Here is a 20,720-nt window from a genome sequence, read left to right as displayed (position 1 = left end):
TATTGATTCAGAGACATGCGGAGCCCAAAGTGGTTGGGCAGTAGTCTTAACTTCCAGTTTAATAGAATCATTATTGTGTTTCCTGATGGAAGTATTTCTCTCTCGGAACTAAGACATCTAGGCCAGCAGAACATAAGGATGTGACCAGAAGGAAAGAATTCTTCTTCTACCCTTCAAGATTTTCCAGATGGACTAAGAATTAAATTTACATGAGTTAGATTAACAGGATAAAAAACCCCAAGGTTTTAATATGTGTGCACAGAGTCCCAGTAATGAAACTGAGAACTGAAGAAATGATCAAGACAGGCAGTTTCTATACTTTTTAGATAGAGAGGCCATATGTCCATATATCTGTGAGGACTTGACAGGAAAAAGAAAACTTAACTTTGGGAGCTTTAAGTAGTAGTGGAATTCAAACAGAATTTAAACAAAGGAATAAAATAATAAAAATCACAAGGGTTGTTTATACAGCCTTCTTGTGATAAGGATGTCTGTACCTCCTGGTACATGTAGGCACCTTTTACATGGGAGATTTATTTCTTGCTTTCATGGGGAAAGAGGAGGGTCTGAGTTTCCTTTTGTACAGACTGTCTCTTAAGTCACTTTTATTTAAAATAAGATGCCAAAGTGGCACATTTTGGGGAAGCCTGCCTTTGGCTCTTACAGTTGCAAAAACAGGAAGCAAAAATGTTGCCAGTCACAAGGGGTAAAAATGGGTGGTGTCACTCCCATTTTTATCCCTTGATTCCTGGACCCATGAATTCTATCAGAGAAACAGCAGCACATATTGGCCTTGCATTCAGAGCATATACAACCTTCTGGAAAACCTTGCCCTAGGCCTCCAAGGTAATGCCACCTAGTTGGCACTGTAACTGAGTCTTCAGAAGGTCATTCTACAATTTTGTCAAGCTAGCTGATTGTGGAAAACAGGGTAAGACCAGTGAATTTTATAAATATGGGCTCACTGCCACACTTTTGCAGTAAAATGAGTTCTTTCATTAGAAACAGTGCCGTGCAGAATACCATGATAACACATAGGGCATTCTGTAAGTTCACGGACGGTAGTTTTGGCATGTAAGAAAGGTAAATCTATATCCAGAGTGAGTGTCAATTCCAGTAAGAACAAAATGCTGGCGTTTCCAAGATGGAAGCAGTACAATATAATCAACCTGCCACCAGATTGCTGGTTTATCTTTCTGGGGGATGGTGCTGTATCAGGAACTCAGTGTTAGTTTCATCTGCAGGCAGATTGGGCACTCAGCTGTGGCCATAGCTGGATTAGTCTTGGTGAATGAAAGTGCATGTTAATGAGCTTCATCATCATAACCTTCATCCTTGTGTAACTGTCACCTCTGCCACCATAAGCACTTTGCTCATGAGGCCATTGGAGAATGAGAGGGGTGATTGGGGAAAGAGGCTGACTGGCATATATATAATAGGTCATCTTATCCATTTGATGATGAAAATTTTCCTCTGCTGAGGGAACCCTTTGGTGAGAATTCACATTGGACACAAATATCTTTTTTTTTTTTTTTTTGCCCATTCAGAGAAGTCTATCCACATACCTCTTCCTCAAATTTCTTTGTCATCAGTTTTCCAATCATGTTGCTTCTAAGTCTCTGAACATCCAGCAAAACCATTGGCCATAGCCCATGAATTGGTATATAACTTCATGTCTGGCCAGTTCTCCTTACAGGCTAAGTGTATAGCAAGGTGCACTGTTTAACCTTCACCCTGGTCCTTTAGGGATGTCTCAGAAAGAGGCTGTAGTGTATAGTTGCCCATTTTTGGGTGGTGCCTGCTGTCCTAAAGAACCATCTAAAAACCAAGAGGCTTCTCTTCTGTCAACGGATTATAAAGAACTTATAGCCTTATAATAACTTACAACCTTGAGACCACTGGTGCAGGCTAGGAGATACAAAGGACTTTAGCAGGAGCAGGTATTTGGGATACTTCATGTAACTTACCTTCATTTCCTGTTTGGGCTCAATCATGTATATACCCCTTCCATTTGAATATGGAGTGCTACAAACCCAACTTTGTGGCTTAGTGGATCAGATAATTCAGATAATCATTCAGATAATATCATATCATATAATAATATCATATATCAGATATCATATCATATCATATCAGATATCAAATCATATCAGATAATAATTCAGATAATCTTAAAATTCATGATGGATAGCTCAGGTTGCATAGTAACTTGATGGCCCGTGATTAAGCATTTGGCCTTTATTGAGGTGCAGTAGTAGGTCAAGAGCTGTTTCTCAAAAGGAGAACAGTTATCTGCAGAGGATGGCATGCCAAGGCTTTGCTTTAAAATCCTCTGGGCTAGCACTGTACTTCAACTATAGAGCCTCCTAAAAGTTCCAAACAGCATCCTCATCAAGTACCAGTTGATTAGCTGGATCATATGGTCCAAGTCTGGGAATTGATAGAAGGTCTGTAATTCTCCATTCTTAAGATTCGCTGTAGACTTTTTTCACTTGACTTAGAAGTTTTCTGTTTATACAGCTCAAGTAAAAATTTCCTTGGTTTCTTATCTATTCCACTTCTAGGCATACCATGATCAATTAACCAACTTCATAGGTCCATGAGGGTCAGGCTATTCTGATTGCTGCTTTGACTCTGCTGTTCATTATGATAACCATACCCTCCTTGCCTGTGGTGGTTGAGTGCCACCACCTCACCCCTGCCAAATACAATTACTCCCATTGTATATAGGTTTCCCAATTCAGTGGCTACATTTCCCACCGTAAATTTTGGTTTACAGAGAAGAGCAATCACAGAACTCTTTGCAGATGCCAGGACTCCCCTCACACATTTATTTCTCACATATGTCTTCTGGACCCTCCCTGTGTGGGTAGTAGTATTTTTGTGTTTTGTTTTGTTTTAATGTTCAGTTACCCAGAATATAGTATATCATACATTTTTATTGTAGTGTTCAATGATTCATTAGTTATGTATAACACCCACTGATCATCCCATCACATGCCCTCTTTAATACCCACCACCCAGTTATCCCAAGCCCCTCACCCCTCCCTTCTGTAACCCCCAACTTGTTTCCCGGGGTCCAGAGTCTCTCATGGTTTGTCTCCCTCTCTGATTTCTTCCCTTTCAGTTTTCCCTTCCTTCCACTGTGGTCCTCCACGCTATTCCTTATGATCCACACGTGAATGAAACCATATGGTAATTGTCTTTCTCTGTTTAGCTTATTTCACTTAGCATAATCCCTCCAGTTCCATCCATGTCAATTCAAATGGTGGGAAATGGAGCTACCCTAAGATCCAGTGATTGCAATACTAGGTATTTACCTCAAAGATACAGATGTAGTAAAAAGAAGGGACAGCTGCACTCCAATGTTCGTAACAGCAATGTCCGCAATAGCCAAACTGGAAGGAACCAAGATGCCCTTTAACAGATGAATGGATAAAGACGATGTGGTGAATAAGTCTTAAATGACAAATCCACTATAACATTTCAATTGCCCTAGGCCTTTGAATCCCTTCCTTGGGATTGTAATGCAGATTCAATTTCCTCAGACAGGTGGAAAGGCCAGTAAGACTGGGGGTAGAGAGGCTGATATCACTGAAGGCAGAGATGTTATTGCCACTAGGGTTGGAGAGGCTGCTCCTGCTGTGAGTGCAGAAGTCACTTCTGATATAATGGGGAAGCTTTTTTTGCTTGGGGTTGGAGAGATCTCCTCCCCTTGCAAAGAAGACTCATCAGAATTTAGGGGTTCAATGTACCAAATTTTAGCATGCTCTTGCAACAGGTCCCCATCTCAATTTACAGGAACTCATTCTTTCTCAATCAATGCCCTCCTTTTAACAACATATACCCTGAGAGTCTGGGAGTTCAGCATAAGTTGTAATTCAACCAGTTTCCTTATGAGATTCTGTATTTGTTTTTCAACAATTTCTGTAGCCCCATGGCTACAGGAGGTAAGGCTCTCCTTCAGGACAAACATAGACCCCTTTAAGTCATTTATGTGACACCTGACTTGGGAACTTGAATCCCTGAGCTTATTCTTTTTTTTTTTTCACCATTTTGTCCAGAGACATAAAGGGCAACGTGCCAATCTCATTATGCATTTGTATAATTTTTCAAAACTGTTTAAAAGTATTATGCATGTAGTCATTCAGATCTTTGCTTCTTATGAATGGTTGATTAGCAACATCCAATGCAGATATTTTGCTTATCTCTGTTGTCAGATCATGCCATGGACTATCAATGCTCTCTCTACTATTGGCAATAAAATCATTAGAGTTCTTACATCTAATCGTATTTGAGAGCCAGTTCTAGAAACCCCAGTTCAGAAAACTCAACCTTAAAATTTGGTTGCTGTAAAATCACTCTTGGTGCCAAAATCTGCATTAGCTAGGGTTCTTCAGAGAAACAGAACCAAATATGTGTGGGGTGTGTGTGTGTGTGTAAAATCTATTAAAATATACTTGTGTATATAAAAATATATAATATATATACTATATAATATGTAAAATGAGACTTATTATAAGGAATTGTCTCATGTGATTATGGAGGCTAAGTTCCACAGTCTACTATATGTAAACTGGATACCCAGAAATACCAATGCTGTAAATTCTAGTCCTAGTCCTAAGGCCTGAGAACCAGGAGTGCCAGTGGTACGTCTCAGTCCAAGGGCAGGAGAAGACTAGTGGGAAGTCACACAGTCATGCAGAAGAAGAGAGAGAGAGAGAAAGTGTTCAACCTTCCTTCCTCAGCCCTTTAGTTCTATTCAAGCCCTCAATGTATTGCATGATGCCTACCCACACTGGGGAGTGCAATCTGTTTTTACCCAGCCCAACAATTTAAGGGTTAATCTCTTCCATCAGGAAACATGCTCACAGATGTACCCCAAATAATATTTAAGCAGATTTGTGGCCATCCCTTGGCCTAGTCAAGTTGATACATAAAGTTAACCATCATAGCCAGGCACAAATATCTCAGAAGAATTATTCTTAAATAATTGCTCTTAATCCTCTATTTTAAAAACATTTTTGTTTTTAAATGAGAAGTCCCATCAGTTTCAAAATCTTTTATATTTTGACTATGAGGCCAGATCTAGGATAAAAATGGAATTTGTGATCTGAATTGTGTTGTTTTACCTACATGTGTTATTTCATGACCTTTATGATAAAGGTATGACCTTTATCATATTTCTAGAAATGTAGTCTATACTCAAAAGTCTTATAATAAAATATGTTTCTAATAAACATTGAAATAAAAAGCGTTTTTTAATACAACCAAAATATAAGAAACCTTTTCAGAGTATTTCAGGGTAGCAAAATAGTGATGTTTTGTATCACTGTCAGGGCCATCTGAATCTTCACACAGACATGAAATGCTATTTAGTCTAATTTTAGTATTCTTCATATCTTCCAGAAGGTTTTCATCTTTAAAATTAATGGGTTATATGGCAGATTTAAAACTGCTTCACAGATCCCTAGTGATTCCTTACATGTGTCTCATTTACTTATTCATTTATCCATTCAAAAATATTACTTGAGGGGCGCCTGGGTGGCTCAGTGAGTTAAAGCCTCTGACTTCCGCTCAGGTCATGATCCCAGGGTCCTGGGATGGAGCTCGGCATTGGGCTCTCTGCTCAGCGGGGAGCCTGCTTCCCCCTCTCTCTCTGCCTGCCTCTCTGTCTACCTGTGATCTCTCTCTCTGTCAAATAAAGAAATAATATCTAAAAAAAATATTACTTGAATGTCTACTATGTACCAGACATTACGGTAGGTGCAGTATGGAAGTGGACAAGGGGATGATTAGAGAAAGTTGGATCATAAGGACAGAAAGTTGTATATCTGCCACTGCTTTAGCCAGATCAAGCTTGCTTTTCTATTTATATTTTGGACTTATGCAAAAATATCTCCATGACCAAAAAACATGAGCACCACTGGTATGGATAACAAAGTACCAGAATATCCACTCCCTCATCTCGTCAGGTAAAATTTGAATGAATTGGCATACACTTTCAGTCTCTGGTGAAGTTACCGTGTTTTGAATTCTTCACATATTGTCTCACATTGTAAAATTCTCAGTATCTTCCAAAGTGAATTGCTACAGTTACCCTACTGAGGCATGATCCCAAAACAGGGGTAATGCATTTTGGCTCTGGTACTCAGGAAAGGTCCGAGACCTGTGAACAGTTTCCCATTCATTATCATGAATCTCATACTTCTTCCAATTATCATAAATGGTAAAATGAAAAAAGAAAGAGAGAATAACTCCAAATAGCCTGTGAAGTTAGCTAATTCTAATTAAAATTTCATTTGATTTTTTGGTTTTCTGTGAAGCTCTGCTTTTATATCTGAGCACAAGGCTGACTGACCTGACGGACTACTATAGTGTTGGCATTGTATCCTTAAAGTAACTTCTTTTTATGGTAAGCTGACTAACAAGACATTCATGGATATTTAAATGTAAGGATTTTCCTTGACTTTCTAAATTTCTTTTCATTCATTTATACATTTGAGAATCTTTTTTTTCCTAAAGATTTTCTTTTTAAGTAATCTCTACACCCAATGTGGGGTTCAAAGTTACAACCCTGAGATCAAGAGCTATGCACTCAGTCTAAAACTGAGCCAGCCAGCACTCGCATTTGTGGCATCTTTGATTGAATTCTAAGTTCGCTTGAATTTAGTTTGGGCTAAAAAGATAAGATTGAATAGACCAGGAGGGAAAATGCTGAACTAGCAAGGATGATGAAAAGGTATTGAAGACATCCAAATCCATCAGTGACCTCTGAAAAGGTATAAATGGGGAAATAAACTCCCAAATTCTTCTTTAGCTGTTGGTTGGAACTGATAGAAATGAGTTCTTTATTCCTCCAAATTACAGCAGCTAATCGTATCTCAACCACCAAACTTGTCCCCCATCAAAAAACCAAACCAAAACAAAACAACCCAAACAAACTAACAAGCTCTTCTAAACTGACTGAAATGTTTCCCTCATTCGGTTTTGGTTGTCAAAATCTAGATCTACTTTATTCTCTAAACAACTAAGTAAGTCCAACAGCAGTAGCCACCTAAAGAACAGCACTCTATTTTTATATGTTTTATTTCATATAAAAGTATGCTGCTATGGGTCTATGGACACACATACATACAATTCTGTTGTATAACAGGAGCAAAATACTTAAAATGGTGGGAATTCAGACGTCTGTAGAACTGAGATATAGTTAGTGATTTTTTTAAACATCTAAATAAACTCAAATGGCCATAAACTCTTTTTTCAATAATCCATAGTCTGTCTCTTCAATTTCATCAGAAATGAAAGACATCTTGTCAGTGGGAAAAGCTCAAAATATCTGACATAACCCTTCTAGAAAGGCTGAATCGGAGTTTCCCTTCTAAAAAATATACACTCTGGGGCTTCATCAGCAGAAGACTCACTAGCATCTGAGCTGCCGCTAGAAACAATTTAGCACAGATTTGTGGAAGGTTACTTAGTGGCATAAAAGGGCTTAAGACTCAGCACTTCTACAAGCCATGAGACTCCTTCCCTACTTTTCAGAACAAGGAGATTGCATGTTCCTTTCTTCTAGGTTGTGTAGTACACAACACAGAGACTGTGGGCCTGCCTCTGAGACTCAATCCCCATCACTGAAGAAATGTACTGTTTTTCTAATTGTCTATTTCTGAATTCAGCAAAATTTTTCTTAAGGTACCAGATAGTAAATGTTTTAAGCTCTATGGGTTATAAGACCATCATCGCTACTATTCAGCTCTATCATTGTAGCACTCAATCAGCCATAGACAATATGTAAACAAATGAGTGCAGCTCTGTTCTAATAAAATGTCATTTGCAAAAGCAGTCAGCTGGCAGGATTTGGTTCACAGGCTATGATTTGAAGACCTCTTGGTTCTTCTTTACAGAGTTAGTGATCTCAACATAATGCTAGCCCTTGGTTTTTGTTTTTGTTTTGTTTTTTTTTAATGTAATTACTACACGGTTTTCAGTCTCTCTTTGTCACTTTCTCTCTCACTCACACTCTCTTCCTCCTTCTGTCCTCACTTTCTGCCTGTCTTGCTGTCAACTCTGGTGCCTGAACTTTCTCATGTACTATGACATGCTATTTATTCAATTGGACTAGCTGATTTTCTACCAAAGATTCTGTGTCCCACCATTGCCTTTCCTTTTTCACCCTGTATTTGTCACCAAATATAGTTTAGTGAGTTAGTCATTGAATCAGGGGAGCAGCCATCCCACACTAACCACCTCTGAACATGTCGCAATCAGAAGCTTCATTCTCTCTTCTTTAAAGATTTTATTTATCCATTGATTCATTGATTCATTTATTCACTCACTCATTTATTTGAAAGAGTGCAAAAAAAAAAAAAAAAAAAAAAAGAGAGCACAGACAAGGAGAACCACAGAGGGAATGGCAGAGGGAAAAGGAGAAACAGTCTCCTTGCTGAGTAGGGAACCCAAAGTGGGACTCGATTCCAGGACCCTGGGTTCATGACCTGAGCTGAAGGCAGACCCTTAACCTACTGAGCCACCCAGGTGCCCTGTCTCTTCTCTTTAAGTAATGCAGAGCACCTGGCTCTTTGATTTGTAGTGATGCTGTGTATAGGAGTAAGGAACAGTAATGAGGGCTGCATTAGCAGCAGGGATGCTTGGTTTCTAGAGGGATGCCTGGTTTCTAGTGGGATGCCTGTGTTCCAGCTCTCTGCCTTAGGCCCGGGGTCTTGTAATTTGCTTGAAGGCTAGAATGGAAGTCATTTGATATTAGAGGGGTATAGCTGGCTGCTGTGTAGTGTGATATGTTGACCAGTGCAAGGCCTGTTACAGACTATGACCCTAGTCTACTCGCTTCTTATCATAGGCTGTAAAAAAATGGGATGGAGGTGGCTGGACATATACTCTCCTTAATCATGAATCTTGAAAATTTCCTCCTTCCACAATTAAAATGTGCTTTTATAAGAACGTTGATTGAGTCAGTAGAAACTTGGCAGAGAGGAGAGCTCTAAGGAAATAAGAAAAAAAAAATGATAAGGAATGAAAATCCAGAGCATAAAGCAATGTCTAAGGTGGACTGGTAAAATCATGGGAATTGTCAGGCAGTCAAAGCTGAGAATGAGGACTCTTGAGTGCCTGAAGGAATAGAATAAGTCAATGGATAATTCTCTATCACAAAATTGCCTGGGGTAGGTTATACAGTGATGTTTTAAATATGAGAAGTAAGGAAAGAGTGTTGGTATGTGTGACTTCATTTTGAAAATGGCTAATCATGATTGGCTCATGTATAGCTTACTTGTAATGAGAGTATCTGTTAAATTGTAAGACAGTTGCAAACCCTCCTCTAAAAACATTTTATTATGTGCCATGCCCCCATCAAGTGTTCAAGACACACAGATAAAAGAAGACATACTCTCGCTCCATAAGGATTTTGCTGTTTACCTGTTTCTTTCCCAACAGACAATTAAAGCACTGTGATAAGTACTACAGTAGGAATGAGCACAGGGTACTACATGGGCACATAGGAGTGGTGCCTCTCTTTTATAGTCAAGTAATGCTCCCCGGAATAAGTTATACTTGACATGAGATTTAAACAAAATGTGTTTCAAGATTGAAGAAGTAGCAAGTTGACATTGCATGAGGTTGATAGAAGGATGGCACATTCTTGGAATTGAAAGAAGTTCAGTTTGGCTGCAGAAAGAGACAACAGTGGCTGCAGACAGAAGTGAGGCGTGAACATGCTGAAGTAGCTGTGTGAGCAAGGGGAGCCAGGAAGTTCAGCCTTTGTGGACTGAACATTGACAGTGATTGATCTGCCCCCCCCCCAAAAAAAGGAGTCCCAGTGCCATCCCAGAAACCTCATGAAATCCTCCATGGGATCTACCACCTAGCAAAGTGGAAGCAATGACTTGGTCTAATTTGGTCATAAATGTCAATGCAACTTCATTTGTGCCATAATACTCGTGAGACCTGTGGATGTCCAGTTTACATAAGGTTGATTTCCAGCCAGGGCATTAGGGCATTTGTGGGTTACAAAAAATATCCCTTACTACCCTTTCCTATTTATGTTTGTGGGTTAAAAATACAATTAACTACTGAGAAAAAAGGAAGCCAAGAGTGTGTTTGGCTACCGGTTGGGGGAGGGGAATCTATCAAGCCCTCCAGCAAGAACAGTCCAGCTGAAGATTTTGCACAGGATCTATATTGATATACAATATAGTTGGGCCCTAGGGACTCCTGGAGCTCATAGCTGATAGCTGATAGGAACTTCCTTTCTAGATTTTGTCCATATACACATGGAATAAACTCTTATCCATAATTTCAAACATTCTGATTATTAGAGAATTTGATGTCTTGTATGACAAGTTTCAAAGAGTAATGCTATATTTGACACTAAAATGAAATAAAATTTCTTGGTGTGTTTACCTAGCTCCATTTTTCTCATTCAGTTGTCCCAATGTGAATTCTTCAGAACATTTGTTTCATTCAGATTGGCTTGTGAAATACCCAGTTAAGGAATCGGTTTTATCCTTGTTGTCATTGCTATTATTCACTTGCTTCTCTCTCTCTCTCTTTTTAAGATTTCATTTATTTGAGAAAGAGAGAGCATGAGTGTGGAGAGGGGCAGAGGAAGAAGGAGAGGGATAAGCCTACTCCCTGATGAATGCAGAGACAAGGGGTTCATTCCCAGGACCATGAGACCATAACCTAAGACAAGGTCAGATGCTTAACTGACTGAGCCGCCCAGGTGCCCTACTTTGCTTGCTTCTTATTATACAACTTCTCAGAGGCTTCAATATGCCAATATAAATTCTGGATATACTAAACAGATCTATATTGTACATCATCTGTTCCCCACATGACTTTGAAACTTCTGTAAGAGCAGATATTATGTCTATTGCTCATTGCTATATCCTCCTATCCAGTGCCTTACCTGGCACCTATGAGGCACCTTAAATATTTGTAAAATGAATGAATAACCATTTTGAAGGCTGATGTTCCATGAAAAACATTTCTCAAATATATTAAGCAAATCTTTCTTTCAAATGCCAGCTCACTAATTCTATCATATTTATCCTTTATATCCAATCTGTAAAGCATCTTGTAAACTGTAACATTTAGTAGCATCTACAGTGATGCCAGAAAGTATCAAGATACAACATTGAGATGATAGGAAATTTTCAGAGAAAAGTTAGTAGATGAGAACCCTGCCTTAGGAGACTACTTCAGCTAAATACTGTTATTTTTACTGCTTCTAAAATATTTTTTGGTTGTTAACTGGACATAAGCTATGTATTTTAAAAATGCCATATTATGATCAAAGAATGATTGTTTTTTGAAGTTCCTTTGGGATATTGAGAAAAAGTTTGGTTGATTGGTCATTTTAGATTTTAGTAGCTTCTCAAGCAAAAGTAAATAAGATCTATTGGGAGTGAAGATATTTTATAAATAAATTGGGTATGCATTCTGGATATCCATGCATTCTGGATGACAGATGCTGAGTTCAGAAACCTTTTGTCACTTTTTATTGGGAACACCATCTTGCAATGCACAATATGCTAATATGTCCTCATATGATTAGAAGAATCGTTGCCAGTTACTGATGTGAACAGACAGCAACTGCTAATCCCAAAGCCCAGTTGTTTGGATCATGAAATGAAAACCCCTTAATTAAACCCCATAGCCAATTTATAACCCCCCATGCAGAGGGCATTCCTAATAATTTTTGCTCTAAGCATGCAGTAAGTCCTTGGCATCTGTCCTTCTATAATTCAGTTTAAGAACTCTACCACCATGAGTGAACTAAGTACTGTACTCTTTTTGGCAGACTGGGGGAAGCAGGTAAAGGAGATGATTCTTACTTTTTTTGACCAACTGTTAATCTTGAGCAGATCTTTGCACCGTGTAAAGCAGTCTATGTTCTGCTGGTGAAGTTAATGAATTTAGTTCTCTAAATTCAGTTCTCTACTTTCTCTGAGAGTATTCAAAGATTTAGATATTTGTGTCTATCTGCCTCTTTCTTTAAGTGATGCAGGCTAAGAGATGGAGAGCAAAATTATATCAGTAAGAATTGAGAAGATGAGGTGGATGTAATGCTAAGACAGTATAGCTGAATATGACCTGAGAAATTGTGGTAAACAAGATCCTAGTATGTCTTGGAGGTAAATAGGGAAGTGCCTATCATGAGGGGATTGCTAGTCTAGTGATTCCAAATCTTTGATCTAGTGATGGCAAGTACTTCATATGGGGGAGGTTTATGCACTGGACCACATGTGAGGGTGAAACTTGTCAGAATTCTGGACAAGTTTATGCCTCCAAAAAAACATCAGCCTACTGATTAAGCATTATTTCTTTGAAACTTCTAGACTTACTGCAGGTAAATGATCTGCTACCAGAGCAATCTGTTCATGTGCCTGTGGATCATAAATTATAAGCTATAACTGTGTATTTAATACTTGATAGGCAGGACTCCCATCAGCCATGGGCTATGCTAAGCAAGGGGCCTCCTTGCATGGAAGTTTTCAAACTTTCTTACTCATCTATTTGAATAATTCTGTGAAGCCCTGGAATTCTATGAAAGCATCTCAGGGGCTACTGCAGAGGCTGATAGATATGGTTCCAACCTCCTCACTTCTGCCAGTATGTGTGTTTTGAAACTGAAATGAAAAGTTTTAAGCACATGGTTGTTTTCTAACAACAGAAATTGTTTAAAAGATATATTTAAGGAGTGCCTGGATGACTAAGTCGGTCAAGTGTCCAAATCTTGATTTAGGCTCAGGTCATTATCTCAAGGTTGTGAGATTGAGCCCCGCACAGGGCTCTGTGCTCAGTGCGGATCCTGCAAGAGATTCTCGCTCCCTCTCTCTCAATCCCACCCTCCACACACTCTCTCTTTCTCTAAGATAAATAAAGAAAATCTTTTAAAAAAATAAAATAAAATAGTGATCTCATGGGGTGCCTGACTGACTCAGTCAGTAGAACATATAACTCAGTCTCAGAGTTGTGAGTTCAAGCTCTATGTTGGGTGTAAAGCTTACTTAAATACATAAATAAATAAACAAATAAAATAGTAATCTCATGAAAGGTTCTGGGACATAATTCACAAAACATAACCAGAAAACAAATCAATGGTTTAAATATACTTTTTTAAAAAAGATTTATTTATTTATTTGAGAGAGTGGGAGAAATAGTTTGAGTGGGGGGAGTGGCAGTGGGAAAGGGAGAGAAATAGACCCCTTCTTTGATTTGAAATTATGAGTTTTTACTTTCCTTTTAAACAAAATTATCTGCTTTCTCTCCCATTACCACAGTGTATTTTTTTAGTGTGATAAGACAAATTCTTCTGAGTTTGAAGAAAATTTGAAGAAACCTTGAAGCTGAAAACTTGTAGTGGTTTACCAACTCACTCTTGGTTTTAAACCCTGCTGATCCCTTTAGGCATTCATCCTAGGTTAATTAATATCTGATTGGAAAAAAATTATCTGAAGTTAAGACCGCTTCTTAAAAATGTCTAATTTTTCACAGAATACTTTCAGATAACCAGACTCTTTCTAAGAGGACCTATGGTAACATGGTAATCCTTAGTAATTCTCCACTGCTATACTATATGGCAGCTATTTCTAGATGACATTAGGTAAGAAATCAGGGTAGATGATGCTATTTAGGTATAGACACCTGCATTTCCCAGGTCAAGGTTGAGTCTAGTAGTCAGAATTGTTGAAAGAAACAATACTAAAAGAATGTATAGTTCAGTGCAATTTTTGTTCCACTATCACCAAGTTAATCATGGTCTAGGGGTGTTTTCTAAGGCCTCCTTCAGCTCTTGATATGGCAAAAGTAAGCACAGCAAAATATGTTTTGCCCTTATGGAATTTGTATCAGTTGCTCTCTGACAGCTTACTAGCTTGGTGTATGTACTTATTAAGCCATCATTTTAAGGCAGGTGGCATTGTTATATATGGCCAATGGAAATAGCATCATTGTATCCTTAGGAAATCAAGCTTTTTGTTTGTTTGTTTGTAATCAACATTTTTCTCATCCTTATGAGTCTTTGTTTGGAGGATAATTATTGCTCTAATAACTTGCCAAATAAGCTTTCATAATTCAGTAGAAACATTAATAAATCATGATATGAGAAGAAGAATACTGATAGAGTAAAGCCAAACAGATGGTTAGATGCCAGTTAGTTCTTCGTTACTTAACAGTAACAGGAAAATATTTGACTATAAAAACTCCGACTGCAGTCTGGAAATTGGATGCACATGTTTCTGAATGTCCAAATAAGAAAGGCTTCCAGAATGATATGAATGCATTACTTTGGTGGGTGGTTGATCACTCAATTTTTTAACCTCCTCCTTTAGCTTACTGAGAGGGCCATCAGTATTTCCTTTTCTATGGTTTTGGAGGATGAGTTTCCTATAATGTCATACTGAATGAGCAATGTAGATGAGCAAAGACACCGATGAGCAGCTGATTTCCCAGTAAGTTTCACCCAAACCTGAAGTGCAAATATTGGCTCCTCACCTTCCTATCACAAATATATCCACATTGGTCCTTAAAAGCTTATTACATGCATACCATAGTACCTTCCTCCTCCTTGGTTTGGTTACAGTTAGTATTCTATGATGATATTTTATGGAGTTTAGCAAGACAATGTACAAAGCAGGAAAGTTAATTAGCTAAATTAATAAATATCATATAAAACCAATGGGAAGATGTGTGCAACTTCTCAAATCCTGGAGTGGAAGGAGGATAATACATTGTGCTTATGATCTTACAGAGTCCATAGGAAGTGCACCAAAAACTGTTCCTTAGTCTAAGTTTTTATTTTATCATTCAACCCACACTGAGTTTATAGATGCAGGAGAGTCCAAGAGTGGTTCCTCTAGTCTCTTCTAAACAGCTGATAGCTTTTCAGTTGCTTTGAGTCTCAGCACCGGTTTTCATGGTGACTCAGGAACAGAAATCAGGAATCCTGGATACTCTACAAAATATGGGACAGTCCCAGCCAATAAATCTTGTATCCCATATGACTTCCTAATTTTCTCCTAGATATTCATGTAGCATAAGAGAAAAAAAAACTAATAATAATAATCTGAATCTGGGGCACCTGGGTGGCTCAGTTGGTGGAGTGTGTGACTCTTGATCTCGGAGTTGTGAGTTTGAGCCCCATGTAGGGTGTAGAGACTATTTAAGAATAAAATCTTTAAAAATTAATAATCTGTATCTAGAGTTAAATTGTTTTGTTTACAAACATAAAACATTTTTTCCACATATTTAATATACTCTGATTTTTTGAGGAAGAAAACTGCCAAATAAATTAAGGGAAGACTGTACTTTGTTTTGCTTAGAAAGTTACAAATCTTGTTCACCACTCTGGAAAATGATATCACCAATAATAATGACACTTATGGTATTTGAGTCAATAGTATAACACTTGGATCAGGCTGTATTTATAGCAGTCATATTCGTAATGATGTGTGACATTAGGTACAAGACTCTGATAATTTTGCCATAGCTTCTGGCACAGTTTTGCCCAAGTATATGTACACTTAGTTTGTATTTCCTCATTATAAATTCATTATCTTGTATTTATTATTTTTATTAGTTGAGGCAATATATTTATTTATTTTCATTAAAAAATTTTTTTTATAAACATATATTTTTATCCCCAGGGGTACAGGTCTGTGAATCGCCAGGTTTACACACTTCACAGCACTCACCAAAGCACATACCCTCCCCAATGTCCATAATCCCACCCCCTTTTCCCAAACCCCCTCCCCACAGCAACCCTCAGTTTGTATTGTGAGATTAAGAGTCACTTATGGTTTGTCTCCCTCCCAATCCCATCTTGTTTCATTGATTCTTCTCCTACCCACTTAAGCCCCCATGTTGCATCTCCACTTCCTCATATCAGGGAGGTCATATGATAATTGTCTTTCTCAGCTTGACTTATTTCGCTAAGCATGATACGCTCTAGTTCCATCCACGTCGTCGCAAATGGCAAGATTTCATTTCTTTTGATGGCTGCGTAGTATTCCATTGTGTATATATACACATCTTCTTTATCCATTCATCTGTTGATGGACATCTAGGTTCTTTCCATAGTTTGGCTATTGTGGACATTGCTGCTATAAACATTTGGGTGCACATGCCCTTTCAGATCACTCTGTTTGTATCTCCTCTGGAACTTTAATTTTAAAGATGTTGAAATTTATATATTTATTTTACATTTCCCTTAGTATGTCTTTGACATTGCCTCTGTTTTTCTCTTTATACTCTTACTCTCTTCTGGTAAACTTTTGCAGGTTGTGCCTCTGGTTCACTAATTCTCTCGTTTGCTTTGTTTTTCGTACCAGTTTTTGTACTAGCCATTCATTCGCTCAATATTCAACAACTATGTATTGTACGCATATTGTTATGTGATTATGTTATATGTGCCTATTACATATTAATGAGTACTAAAAGAAAAACAAAAGTATACTTAGAGAATGGAAAGAGAGAGAGCTACTACTTTAGATAGAGTGATTAGAAAGGCCTCTTGGAGGAAGTGACAACTGAGCAGAGGCCTCAGTCAAGTGAGAATGTGGATGCTGTGTTTTTGAAGAATGATTAGATGCGAATGCACTGAGGAGGAATACGCAACAACAAGGAAATGCACTAAGGGGGAATGCGCAACAACAAGGAAGTCACTGTGACTGGAGCCTATTGAGGAAGAAGAGAATGAAAAGAGGGCATAAGACTTGCACTTACTTGAACTTGGACAGATTATACAGAGTACTCACAGGGTCATCAGGAGGACTTTTGATTTTACTCAGGTGTGACAATCAGCCAGTGGGGTGTTTTGAACAGGGGAGAGGCATAATCTGATTTGTATCATAAATGAATCTCTCATGGTACTCTGTTAAGAATAGGTTTTGGGGGGATAAGTATGGGGCAAGGAGACTAATTAGGAGACAGCTATGTTAACTCCAGCAGGAAATGATGGTGTTGTGGTGTTATGGACTGAATGTTTCTATACCCCCGAAGTTCATCTGGTGAGACTTTACTCCTCAACCCCCCATTATGGTGATAATAGGATGTAGGGCCTTTTTGAGGCAATTATGGTCAGATGAGGTGATAAGGGTGGAGCCTTTATGAGTGGGATTACTGCCCTTTTAAGAGTTGAAGACAGTTTACTCGCCCTCTCTGCTCTCAGTATTCAGTGAGGGGTTAGCAGTCTATGACTCAGAAGACCACCCTCACCAGAATTCGACTATGCCGGCACCTGAAATCTCAGACTTCCAGCCTCCAGAACTATGAGAAGTAAGTTTCTGTTGTTTAGAAGCCACTTGGTCTACAGTACTTTGTTACCGCAGCCTGAATAGCCTAAAACGCTTGGCTTTGGGTCTCTAATTTCAACAATTTCCCCGTGATCTCTAATTACTTGTTTCATTTGGCTTAAAAAGGGAAGCAGGTATCTATAATACAGGAATCCAACTCTCAGGAAAAGTGTATAGAGATAGCCATCTAATTACTTTCTTAGTTTCTCAAGTCCCTGCCTGCTTCTGGGTTCTTCTGTTTCCAGATGTGGAACACCTTTAGTGTTGATCTTCCCTTTCTGGTAGCATAAAGTTCTCAAACTTTACTTTGACCTCAGCTTTCTTCTGAGACTCTGTCTCTCCTCTGAGACTTAATATCTACTTTCCAGCTTTAAATGCCTCCTTGGGTTCTAGTCCATTGAGAATATCTTTCATTGTTTTCTAATGTCTGTGTGTATGTTTGTATGTGTGTGTTTGTATCTGAGTTCATTTGTGCATATATCTATTTGATACATTTCCACTGGGACCTATAACTTTGTTAGTTTAGTGCCGGAAGAAAAAATATTTGTCTCTGTATTTAAGTGAAAGGTAAATTTTTAAATAAATTAAGCAAACAAACAAAAAACTGTTTCTGGGACTCCTGGGTGGCTCAGTCATTTGTGTCTGCCTTCAGCTCAGGTCATGATCCTGGAGGTCCGGGATCGAGTCCCATATTGGGGGGATTTGCTCAGTAGGGACCCTGCTTCTCCCCAGGCCTGAAATTCTAGGGTTCCTACAATCACACTGTGTATATACTTTTGATGATCAATGTACATTTGTTTTCTTGACATTTGATATTTCAGAAGAAATTTAGTAATCTGATGGTTGATGTTGGTCACTAAATGCTGGAGCATCATCACTGTACTGTAGCCATTTAAGAGAAAGATTATTCAGAAGTTCCTACTTCAGATAATGATATCCATTGTCCCCTACCTTTGTCAGGTTATTTTTGTGGATAACAGCACAAAATAAGCAAGATTCTTACTCACTAAGCATAATTAGTTTTCTGCATTATAGAGCCCCAGACTAAAGCACTAACTCTGCTCAGCCAGCTCTAGGAAGGGAGATTAAGGTTACTAGTTACATACTATCTTCTGACAATGTATCCCCTCCAAAGCAGGAGCACCACAGAACACATACCTTGAAGATGGATTTAGGCTTCTATTTCCCTTCTTCTTCTTCTTTTTTTTTTTTTTAATTTTTTATTTCTTTTCAGCATAACAGTATTCATTGTTTTTGTACCGCACCCAGTGCTCCATGCAATCCATGCCCTCTCTAATACCCAACACCTGGTTCCCCCAACCTCTCACCCCCCACCCCTTCAAAATCCTCAGATTGTTTTTCAGAGTCCATAGTCTCTCATGGTTCACCTCCCCTTCCAATTTCCCTCAACTCCCTTCTCCTCTCCATCTCCCCTTGTCCTCCATGCTATTCTGTCTTAAGCCTTCAGGAAAGGCAGTATTAAAGTAAAGAGCTGCAGGGGCACCTGGGTGGCTCAGTGGGTTAAGCCTCTGCCTTTGGCTCAGGTCATGATCCCAGGGTCCTGGGATCGAGCCCCACATCGGGCTCTCTGCCCTGCAGGGAGCCTGCTTCCTCCTCTTTCTCTGCCTGCCTCTCTGCCTACTTGTGATCTCTGTCAGATAAATAAAGAAAAAATTAAAAAAAAATAAAGTAAAGAGCTGCAGACACTTTGTCCTCTTGATTGTTCCCTGTCCTCTAGCGTATTATTCTTATTATTGTAATTCAAAGCACAACTGCTCACTGGAGGACCCCTCAGGCATCCTTCTCCTTGGCTAATGGGCCCAAAGGGGAGATCCTTGGGTGGATCTCCTGTTGGGACATATCAGAGTTGTGCATATCAAATGAAGGTATTGCAGCCCAATCCTAGAGAAAAGAAACAATGTGGGATTTTCTGTAATGAGGCCTAGGATTTTCCTTTGGGAAAAATGGGGACTGAGAAAAATGGACCCAGCCATCAGTCACTTATAAATGTTGACACACTATGGGGGCACAGGAAAATGTAGAGAAATTGGTTCTGCCTATTTGTAAAATAGCCCCTGGGGAAAAAAAGTAAAAATTATAGTTTAGTAAATATGTGGCCTCCATCAACAGTTGTCAAATATTTTAGGAAGAAAGATATTTTCATTGGTTCATTAAAAAGACCATCAGACAGGTAACAACAATCCCTTCTATTTAAAAGCTCATGGTCCTAAAAGAAAAAAAAAATTAGAAAAAGGGGGGGAACCAGGCTAGCTCAGTGGGTAGAGTATACGACTCTTGGGGTGATGAGTTCAAGTCCCACATTGGGCATAGAGCTTACCATAAATAAATAAATAAATAAATAAATAAATAAAAATAGCTCATGGGCCTAATGAATGGCGATAATAATGCTATTGTAGCTACCACCCCATGGAGGAAGATGTTAAATGTATTGCTAGTTGAGAGTTGAAGCCTGCCAGTGTAATCTTACATTGTTAACAAAAAGCTATCGTAGACCCCTCGCACTACTTAAAAAGAATGTCTTGCCCACACAGAAGTAGTACTACAGGAATGAGAAATACCAGGTTGACTGCTGAAAAAGTTTTGGGAGTAAATATTGAGTAGACACACCGAAGCTTAATTCTTAGGAATGGTTATAATAATATAATAATAATTATGATGGTGATTAAGGTGATTCTACTTTAATATAACCTCAAATCAGTAAAACACTGGTATGATCACAACCAAGAGAAAAATACAAAGAAACACATTTCTCCTCTGGATCCTATAAGAATGACTCATCATTATGCAGCTCCAAATCCAACAATCACAAGGTGTGCTCCCCAAATATTAATCTTCCCCCTTTTCTTCCTTTCTCCTTCCCTTCCCCATTTCTTCCCTCCCCTCCTTCATCAAATATAACTTAACAAGTTTGTGGATGACATAAACCTAATGGGAGGACACTTCCATTGACACTCGAATGATCCTATCCTTTTCAAAATATGCTGACCCACATCGACTCTCACCATTCTTTCCTCAGAATCAGGTCCTCCTCAGAATATTAGGAAATAACTAGAAAAGAATTAAGAGAAGAAGAGGGTTTATTGGCATTTTCCCCATCATTTGAAGCTCATGTACAAGGATTAATGAACAGGAGATGGAAGCTTTTGTTGTAAGAATAGAGTGAGACTTAGCACCTTTATAATAACTATTTGTTGATTTAGTAGAAATTGTGTTTCACTAGCAGAGTCATTCATCAGCATGAGGCACTAGCAGCAATGTGCCCAGGAAAATCAATTTTCTAGAAGACTCAGAGCTTACCAGAAGTCTTATGCTCTGAAGGCAGGAGATTCAGTTTGGTTGCTGACGAGTAAAAAGGAAGAATAAAAATGAGCATTTTAAACCAAG

The sequence above is a fragment of the Mustela putorius genome, unplaced genomic scaffold (assembly GCF_011764305.1).
Source record: "Mustela putorius furo isolate JIRA1106 unplaced genomic scaffold, ASM1176430v1.1 tig00003901_pilon_pilon_pilon, whole genome shotgun sequence".
NCBI classification, from domain to species: Eukaryota; Metazoa; Chordata; class Mammalia; order Carnivora; family Mustelidae; genus Mustela; species Mustela putorius.
Note: the sequence above shows the minus strand (reverse complement) of the source record.